This window comes from Neofelis nebulosa, chromosome X (genome assembly GCF_028018385.1).
Source record: "Neofelis nebulosa isolate mNeoNeb1 chromosome X, mNeoNeb1.pri, whole genome shotgun sequence".
In the NCBI taxonomy this organism is placed as follows: domain Eukaryota; kingdom Metazoa; phylum Chordata; class Mammalia; order Carnivora; family Felidae; genus Neofelis; species Neofelis nebulosa.
In genome coordinates, this window is record NC_080800.1 from 51,141,224 (window position 1) to 51,154,168 (window position 12,945).

Genomic DNA, 12,945 nt, shown 5'->3' on the forward strand with positions numbered 1-12,945 from the left:
ATCTAGGCAAAATACGAGGACAAAAGAATTCATCCCCAGAGAAAAAACAAAAAGAGGTCACAGCCAGGGATCTAATCAAAACAGATGTAAATTATATGCCTGAAAGAAAATTTAAAACAACAATCATGACTGAGGAGTCAACGGATCCTAAGCTCGCTTCATCCCATTGAACACAGATAAATATCAAATCATTGTTAACACCCAAGAATCGATCTGAGGACTGAGAAAACAAAACTGCACATCTACAGGTAGAAAAATGACCACCTCATGGAAGGTAGGATCTGTGAAGAGTTTATTTGGGGGAGAACATAACTTAGAACAACAGTTGTAAGACTACTAGCTGGACTTGAAAAAAATGCATGTTAGACACAAGAGAAACCCTTGCTGCAGGGATAGAACATATAAAAACTCATCAGGATGAAATTTAAAAATGCTATAACTGAGATAGAAAACCCAGGGTATAGTCACAATGGGGAACGAATAAGGAAGAGAAAAGGGGATACAGAAAATAAAATCATGGAAAGTAATGAAGGTGAATAGAAGAGGGAACTAAAACTATTAGATCATGGGGGAAATATAGGGTATTCAGTGACACCATAAAATGAAATAATATCTACATCACAGGAGTCCCAGAAGAAGAGCAGGAAAAGGGGGCAGAAGGTTTATTTGAAAAAATTATAGCTGAGAACTTCCCTAATCTGGGGAAACAGGCATTTAAGTCCAAGAGGCACAGAGTAATCCCCTTCAAATCAATGAAACCAGCTCAACACCATGACTTCATCATAGTGAAACTTGGAAACTACAAAAATAAAGAGAGAATTCTGAAAGCAACTAGAGACAAAAGGTCTTTAACCTACACCTGTAGACACATAAGGTTAGCACCACGCTTGTACAATGAAACTTGACAAGCCAGAAGGGAGTGACAGGGTTATTTAACGTGCTTAATGGGGAAAATATGCACTCAAGAATTCTTTATGCAGTGAAGCTGTCATTCAGAATAGAAGGAGAAATAAAGAGTTTCCCAGACAAACAAAAAGTAAGTTTGTGACCACTAAACTGGCCCTGAAAGAAATTTTAAGGGGGACTCTGAGTGGAGAAAAAAAAAACCAAAGAAACAAAAACTAGAAAAGACCAGAGAATATCACCAGAAATGCCAATTCTACAGGTAACACAATGGCACCAAATTCATATCTGTCAATGATCACACTGAATCTAAATGGACTAAATGTTCTAATGCAAACACATAGGATTGCACCCCAATGCTTATAGCAGTGTTATCAACAATAGTCAAATGTGGAAAGACCCTAAATGTCCATCACCCGATGAATAAATAAAGAATATGTGATATATATACACAATGGAATACTAGTCAACAATGAAAAATAATGAAATCTTGCCATTTACAACAATGTCGATGGAACCAGAGGGTATTATGCTAAGTGAAATAAGTCAGTCAGAGAAAGACAAATATCATACAGTTTCACTCATATGTGGAATCTAAGAAACAAAACAGATGAACATAGGAGAAGGGAAGGAAAAATAAGATAATAATGGAGACAATCCATAAGAGACACTTAAATACAGAGAACAAACTGAGGGTTGCTGGAGGGGAGGTGGATGGGGGATGGGTTAAAAGGGTGATGGACATTAAGGAGGGCACTTTTAGTAATGAACAATGGGTGTCACATGTAAGAGATGAATCACTGGGTTCCACTGAAACCAAGAATACAGTGCATGTTAAATAACTTGTATTTAATTAAAAAAAAAACAAAGACATAGGGTATCAGAATGGATGAAAACAAGATACTTTATATGCTGCCTATCAGAGACTCATTTTAGAACAAAGGACACCTTCAGATCATCAGTGACAGGATGGAGAGCCATCTATAATGCTGAAAAAGAAGCTGGAGTAGCCATATTTATGTCAGACAAAACAGATTTTAAAACAAAGACTGTAACAAGAGAAGAAAAAGTCATTATATCATAATTAGTCTTTCCATCAAGATCTAACAACCATAAATATTTATGCCCCCAATATATATATATATATATATATATATATATATATATATATAATATTTATCCAAATATAAAAATCAATTACTAATAAACTTAAAAAACTCATTGATAAGAATAAAATAATTGTAGGGGACTTTAACACCCCATTTATAGCAATGAACATAACATCTAAGCAGAAAACAAATAACAAAACAATGTCTTCGAATGACACACTGAACTGGATGGACTTAATGGATGTATATTGAGAACATTTCATGCTAGAGCAGCATAATGCACATTCTTATTGAATGCATATGAAACATTCTTCTTGAATGCATATGTAACATTCTCCAGAATAGATCACATACTGGGTCACAAATCAGCTCTCAATAAGTACAAAAAATGGAGATCATGCCATGCATATTTTCAGATCAAAATGCTGTGAAACATGCAGTCAACCACAAGAAAAAAATTTGGAAAGCCCTCAAATACATGGAGATTAAAGAACATCATACTAAATAATGAAATAGTTAACCATGAAGCTTTTTAACTTGATGAAGTACCAATAGTTCATGTTTGCTTTCTTTCCCTTGCCTTTGGAGATGTGTCTAGTAAGAAGTTGCTTTCACCAAGTTCAAAGAAGTTGCTTGCTGCCTGTGTTCTCTTCTAGAATTTTGATGGTTTCCTGTCTTACATTTAGGTATTTCTTCCATTTTGAATTTATTTTTGTGTATGATGTTAGAAATTGGTCTAGTTTAATTCTTCTGCATGTCCATATCCAGTTTTCCCAAAATGATTTGTGAAAGAGACCGTCTTTTTCCATTGGATATTATTATCTGCTTTGTTTAAAATGAGTTGACCATATAGTTGTGGGTCCATGTCTGGGTTGTCTATTCTGCTCCACTGATGTCTGTGTTTTTGTGTCAGTACCATGCTTTTTTGATGACTACAGCTTTGCAACATAGCTTGAAATCTTGACCTGTGATGCCTCCAGTTTTGTTTTTCATTTTCAGGATTGCTTTCGCTATTTGGGGTCTTTTGTGGTCCTTACAAATTTAAGGATACTTGATCTAAGTCTGTGAATAATCTTATAGGGATTGCATTAAATGTGTAGATTGCTTTAGGTAGTGTAGACATTTTAACATTTTTGTTCTTCCAATCCATGATTATGGAATGTTTTTTCATTTATTTGTGTCTTCTTCTATTTACTTCATAATTCTTCTATAGTTTTCAGACTACAGATATTTTGCCTCTTTAATTAGGTTTATTCCTAGGTATCTTATTGTTTTTGATGCAATTTTAAATGGGATTGATTCCTTGATTTTTTAAGAAGTCTATCTTTAATGCTTCATTATTGGCATATAGAAATGCAACAGATTTCTGCACCTTGATTTTATATCCTGTGACTTTATTGAATTCATGTATTAGTTCTAGCAACTTTTTGGTGGGATCTTTTGGGTTTTCTACAAAGAGTATCATGTCATCTGCAAATAGTCAAAGTTTGGCTTATTCCTTGTTGATTTGTATGCCTTTTTTTCATTTTCTTGTGTTATTGCTGAGGCTAAGATTTCCAGTACTATGTTAAATAGTAATGGTGAGAGTGGGAAACCTTGTTTTGTTCCTGGACATAGGGAAAAGGCCCTCAGTATTTCTCCACTTAAGATGACATTAGCTGTGGGCCTTTCATATATTGCTTTTATGATGTTGAGGTATTTTCCATCTATCTGTACTTTGTTGAGGGTTTTTGTCAAGAAAGGATGCTGTATTTTTTCAAATGCTTTATCTACATCTATTGACAGGATCATATGGTTCTTATCTTTTCTTTTATTAATATGTTGTATACATTGATTGATTTGCAAATATTGAACCAGCCCTGCAGCCCAGGAATAATTCCCATTTGATCATGGTGAATAATTCATTTAACGTAATATTGAATTCAATTTCCTAGTACCTTGTTGATAACTTTTGCTTCCATGTTCATCAGAATTATTGGCCTGTAATTCTCTTTTTAGTGGGGTCTTTCTGGTTTTGGAATCAAGGTAACACTGACTTCATAGAATGAGTTAGAAACTTTTCCTTTCATTAATATTTTTTGGAACAATCTGAGAAGAATAGGTAATAATTCTTCTTTCAGTGTGTGATGGAATACACCTGGGAAGGCATCTGTCCCAGGGCTCTTGTTTGTTAAGAGAGTTTTAATAACCAATTCAACTTCTTTGCTGGTTATTGGCCTATTCAAATTTTCTATTTCTTTCTGTCTGAGTTGTGATAGTGTGTGAGATTCTAGGAATTTTTCCACTTATTCCAGATTGCCCAGTTTGTTGTCATATAATTTTTCATAGTATTCTCTTATAATTGTTTGTATTTCTGTGGTATTGCTTGTGATCTCTCCTCTTTCATTCATGATTTTATATTTGGTCCCTTTATCTATTCTTTTTGATAAGTCTGGCTAGAGGTTTATCAATTTTTTATTCTCTCAAAGTACCAGCTGTTAGTTTTATTGATCTGTTATACAGTTGTTGTGTTTTATTTGTTTCTATGTCATTTATTTCTGCTATAATCTTTATTATTTCCCTTCTTCTAACTTTAGGCTTGATTTCCTGTTCATTTTCTAGTTCCTTTAGCTGTAAGTTTAGATTATGTATTTGGGACATTTCTTGCTTTTTGAGATAGGCCTGAATTGCAGTATACTTTCCTCTTATGCTCCCCTTTCTGCATCCCAAAGTGTTTGGACTGTCATGTTTTCATTTTCATTTGCTTCTATGTAATTCTTTTTTTCTTCTTTAATTTCTTTTTTAACCCATTCATTGTTTATTAGGACGTTCTTTAACCTCCATATATTTGAGGGCTTTCCAATTTTTTTCTTGTGGTTGACTTAAAGTTTCACAGTATTCTGATCTGAAAATATGCATGGTATGATCTCAATCTTTTTATACTTGTTGAGGGCTGATTTATGACCCAGTATGTGATCTATTCCAGAGAATGTTCCATGTGTTCTCAAGAGGAATGTGTCTTCCCCTGCTTTAGGATGAAATGTTCTCAATATATCTGTTAAGACTACTCTGTACAGTGTGTCATTAAAAGCCATTGTTTCCTTGTTGATATTCTGCTTAGAAGATCTATCCATTGTTGTACATGAGATATTAATGACCCCCCCACTATTATTGTATTATTATCAATGTATTTATGTTTATTATTAATTGATTGATATATTTGGGTGCTTTCATACTGGGGGCATACATATTTATAATTGTTAGACCTTTTTTGGGATAGACCCCTTTATTATAATAATGCCTTTCTTCAACTCTTATTACAGTGTTTTTTTTTTAAGTCTGGTTTCTCTGATAAGTATTGCTACTCTGGTTTAATTCTTATGTCAGTTAGTATGCTTGGTGGTTCTCAATTCCCTCAATGACAATCTTCAGGTATCTTTAGGTGTAAAGTGAGTCTCTCATAGGCAACATATAGATGAATCTTGTTTCTTTATCTATTCTGATACCTTATGTCTTTGGATTGGAGTTTTTGGTCTATTTACCTTCAGAGTGATTACTGAAAGATATGAATTTACTGCTACTCCCAGCACACACCAACATATATGGCACAAACATGTTGAACCTACAACACTCAAACATGACACATATTATACCCTAACATTCACAACACAATGCAAATATGCCACAACACACACACACACCATTACATAGACCACAGACATACATACACCACACATACACCAAACACACACACAGATATATAACACAAACTTCACCCATACACCAAATACATACACATATAAATTACACACATGTCACTCATCCACCACACATACAGTGCATAATCACATATATACCTGACATAAACCACACATCCTACACACATGCATTACACATGCAGCACAAATATACACAGAGCACACATACACAACAGAACCCACACGACATACACACATCATGTGCACATCACACACATGACATATACCCCACAGATATACCACACACACTGCACAAACACAACACACACAAATATCACACAGACACTATACACATCATAGACACAATGCTACACATACACTATACACACACCATGTATACCACACAACATGACACATATACTACACACAAACTTTACATACACTACACATACACACCACACAACACATATACTGCAGAAGCACATATACACCTGACATGCATCACACATACCTCACATATATTTTACACTTATAGCAAAGACACATGCACAGCACAAAAACATCAACACACCACATACAGCACACATATACCCCACATATGACACATATGCCACACATAACACATAGAGGCCAAAAACATAAACACTCCACATACACCATATTCATACCAAACATATACCACTCAGTCCACAGTACCACAGAAGCACTATACATACATCACAAACACACACAGCATACATACCCTTCACACACATCTGACTCATACCACACATATACTACACAGAGCTATACCACAAATACGCCACTCACACACACCACAAAGATAATAACACACACAACACACATATACCACACATACAGCATAAACACACACACAAACCACACATTCGCCACACACAAACACAGCTATATAATACACACCTCATATATACACTAAATATACACAGATAAAACACACACACCGTATATACACTGCATATACACCACACATATACTGCATACATGCCTACACATAATCAAAACACCCAAAATAATACACATATACCACAGACACACCACACAGTAAAACAACACATACACAGAGAGAGCACACATAAACCCCACATGCAACACCATACATACTCCATACACCATACACAAACAACACATACCACACACACAACACACATACATCACAAATCACACTCATATAACACTCAAATGCCAAATATATACCACAGAATACTGCATATACACAACACACATAAAAAACAGTCATGACACATATATAACACGCACATTCCATATTCACAATACCTATCACCAAACATACAGCACAATCACACTACACGTATACCACAAATACACACATCACACATATACTACATAAACCACACATATACTACACATACAATATCCACACACCATACATATACCTACACACACAACACACACATAATACACACAAACATACACCACAGACACACAGACACACACAGACACACACACACACACACATTGCATATTCACCACACAGAAACACAGGTAAATAACACACATACCTTACCCATATACAGAATGCACGCATATACATCACACACACCACACATATACCAACACACACCAAACATTCAACACACACATCACACTTACACCATAAGCACAACATAAACAGAGGACACCCAAATCACAGATATACCACAGACACAGTAAACACATCTTATAGACACACAACACACACATACCACATACCACACAAATATATACCTGACACAGACACCACACATACACAACTAGAATGCCACACATGCACCACACAAACACATACGACACCCAGAACATGCTAACACATCATATAAATCATGCACATAACATGTATACACCACAAACACACCACACATATAACACAGACAAATACACATCTGTACCACACAAGCATGCACATTACATATACAACACATACTCACAAAACATATACTGCAAGCACACACAACAGCACCTACAGCAAATTTATACCACACATATACCACACATGCCCAACAGATACAACAGAAATAATACATATATACCATAAACACACATGGCACATACATACCACACACAAACCAAACTCATACCACACATACACTGCACAAACATATACAACACATACACCATAAACACACACCACACACATAACACTCAAGCACACACAACAAACATTGCACATATAACCCACACATACACCACACAAAAACACACACACTGTGCAGATACCACACACAAACACAGATATATAACACACAGACTTCACTTATACACTAAATACATAGATACCTATTAAACACACACACACACACACACACCCCATATACGGTAAATATACACCATGATTATCCCATGTGCATGCTGCACATAATCCAAAAACACACACAGCACACCTACACTACAAGCATACCACACACAAAACAAACACACATACACAAGGAAAATATACACTTATCACACACAACACCTACACACAAAATACACACAACCAGTACATACACCACACATTCAGCACACATTTACAACACACACACTATACAACACATACAGTATAAACCCAGCCCACATATACCACAGACATCAACTATACACCACAGACTCATCACACATATAACAACCATACTACTCATAAACACACAGCACACATATACCACAAACACACCCACAGAAAACAACATGTATAAACAGAAAACACACACTGATCACATACACAAAGCCTATACACCAAACACACACAAACAATACATGCATCACACACACCTCAGATGTACAACACACCCACACACCATGAATACAGTAAAAGCCCAACCCACATATACAATACATGCACACAAATCAAGTATACAATACATTCACACCACAAATATACCATACATAATTCATGGCCACACTTAGACCAAAACACACACTCAAATATACAAATAGCACACATATATCATGAATATACAAGACACCCACCACAAATACACTGCACAAACATCCACATATAACTGATACACACCATACATACAGAACAAACACACCACACATATACCACACACATGTACACAAAGAACATATAAACCAAAAAAACCCTGAACACGTATCACACATATAGTACACACACCAAAAAAAGTCATATACACCACACATAAACATAATATATACCTCACAAAGAACAAACATATATTACACAAAACATGCATACACCACACACACAACACACCCATGATATGATACATACACCACACATACATCATACACATGACATAATGGACATAGGACATACATAACACACACATAAAACATAAGCCCACCAGTCATACATCACACACACCGCACATACACCGCAAACCCCACACATATAATGCAAAAACCCTAAACACATACAACACTATACCATATACCATATACCACACACACAACACATATACAACACAAGACACTCCTCATATATACCACAAACATGAAATGTACATACACATCACACATATACCATAGAAAGGGACCACACATATACCACATCCATGCTTTTACTATCCATCTACCACACATGCATAACACACAAAAATATTGCAAATACAGGCACCACACATATCATATGCACTCACCCCACACACTGTACACACACAACACATATCCTGCACAATCACAACACATATACCACACCTGCCACACATACTGTAAACACACAACATGCATGAAACACAAACCACTAGTACACCAAGCAAACACCACAGACACACTGTACAAACACATATATAACTTACATGCACACTACACATTCACTACAAAGGCACCACACATTACATATACATATACACACTGTACTCATACACTACAAACACAGCACACACACAATATATACATCACGTAAGCACAAGACCCATATATCTCACATACCACACAAAGACTACACAAAATGACCACACATACAACTCACATGCACACACATAAGACACACAAACACAACACTCATCATCACACACCAAACACAGAGCACCCACACAACACACAAAACAAATATATGCCACACATAGCACACATATATCACACACAGACTGAACAAAATACAAAGGCACCACACATACACCAAAACCACACCACACATAAACCACACACACTGGATATACACCACATATACAATACACATATAGCACAAACACACAAATAAACCACACGTACACCACATACACACCACACATAACATACACATGTGCACACACTGAATTTATACCACACACAATCACGGAAACCACATAAACAGACATACCACACATACACCTCAGAAACAGCATGCATACACCACACTCACAGTACACATACACCACACACACTCACACTACATATAGCACTCAGATAAAACACATATCACACACACACACACACACACCACACGTGAAGCACAAGCCCAACACACATATCATACACATACCAAATATACACCACATAAATACCACACACACAGCACACATATACCACAAACACACCACACACAAAAACAACACAATATAGACAGCACACATAATCACACACACAATACTTACAAACCACACACACTCTAAAAATCACATAATCACACACACCACACATGTTGCACAAGCCCAGCACATGTATATCACACATATATACATGTCATGTATGCACACACACCAAGTATACACCACATGCACATGCTATACATATATCACATGCACACCACACATGTACCACACACACAACACATAGACACCATACACACCACTCAAACACACACAGTTGACATATGTTGCAAACACACATATATGTACCTGACACATCTACACTATATGCACAACACATATTACACAGACACATACACACTGCACACACATACCACAAAGACCACACACACCACACATATATAACATAAACCCCCAAAACACACAAATACCACATACTATATCACTCACACAGAGACAACAAACACACCACACACACACACCACATGCACTACATAACCTACCATGTATACCACACACACAACACATATATAGCACATACACATGACATCTACACCACACATACACCGCATACAGCCAAATATCAGAAACACTGATACCACACATGTACTATACACATATACCACACATACACCCACATACCACCCATACACCACATGCACATGTACACTGCATGAACATCACATGCACAGCACACATATTTCTCAAACACACAAACACACACATACACTGCATACACACCACACATATACACACACATGCACCACACACAGTCCACTTATGCCATAAACACAAACACATGTACCATATAAATACACATAGAACACATACACCTCACAAACACAACATATACAACACACTTACACTACATATACACCACACACATTCACACTACATATACCACACACACTACACATACCATACACACACACACACACACACCAGATACAGGACCCACACAAATTGAACATATCACATACTTATATACCACACCCACACACCTATATTCCACATAAACACCACATGTATACACCACCCAAACAAAGAAGACACACTTAATACACCCACCATGCATATAACACACACACACTGAAAATATAGACTATGTACACAGCACATATATACCATACACAAGTGCATAACAAGCATAAACCACATACACACACTATATATGTATATACTACCCCACACATACAACACTAATACAAAACCCACACAAATATCACTCAGAGAGATATCATTCACACAGACACCACACATACAATATACAAACCACAAACCATGTATACACACAACATACATACTACACACACACACACACAACATAGACACCATACATACCACTTAAACGCAAGGCACACCCACTAGAAGTACACTGTGAGAGCACACATATATACCTGAAACACACCACACATATACCACAGACACATACACACAACACATTTACACCATGAAGGCCACACACACCACACACACAGATATTACTTGAGCAGACACCACATATACATCATATTCACACACCATACATAAACTATACACACAACAGTTATATCACACACATGACATATATACCACATAAATACACATGCCACATAAACACATATATCACTCATACACATCACAAAAGCCATGCATACACTGTACTCACTCTACACATACACCACACACACTCACACCACACTACACTGATACCACCAAAACACACATAGCACAAATACATGAAATAGGATCCACACAAGCTACACACATCACACACACTAGATATATACCACACACATACCACATATTCCACAAACACCATGCATACACATTACACAAACACAGCACACTTGTTCCACTCACCCACCACACTTATGCCACACACAAACATGTATAACTAACTTATGCCACATACACATCACATTGATATAATACACAAGCACATACCACACATATGCCGTATATACCCACACTATACATATACTACACACATACCACACATATACCATACAAACAAAAACACCACATAAACACCCTTCACACATATGTCACACACATCTCATAGTCACATACCATGTATACACTACACATTCATCACATATAGCACACATGTGACACATATACCGCACACAACACATATACACCTCAAACACACCACACATATAACAGACAAATACACAAAGCACATACACACCACAAACCACATATACATCGCATATACCACACACAGAGCACATACATACCACATAACATCACACATAATCCACACACATACACACCACATATTCATCATGCACAATCACTATAAATATACCACATGCACCAAGAAATCACACTACATTCAAACACAACACATATTTTACACATAAACACAAAAAGACAACACAAAAATCACCCATAGACCACACACACACACACACACCACATTTACACCACACACACACTGCACACATAGCACACATACAAAACACCACATGGACACCACATACAATAAAGATGTGGCACAGATATAACACACCACACACACCACACAAAAAACACATAACACACACATCACACATACACCAACACACAACATACACAATACACACACAGCACACAGGAACCAAACACACTAAACCACACAAATATGACACAAATGACAAATATGACATTCACACATCACATACATACCACTTATATACCCACACATAGCACACATACCACTTAAATGGCACAACACACATACCACATATACACCATCCACACACTACACATGTACCACATATGTACCACACATAAAATACAGACACAACACATATATGTAACAGA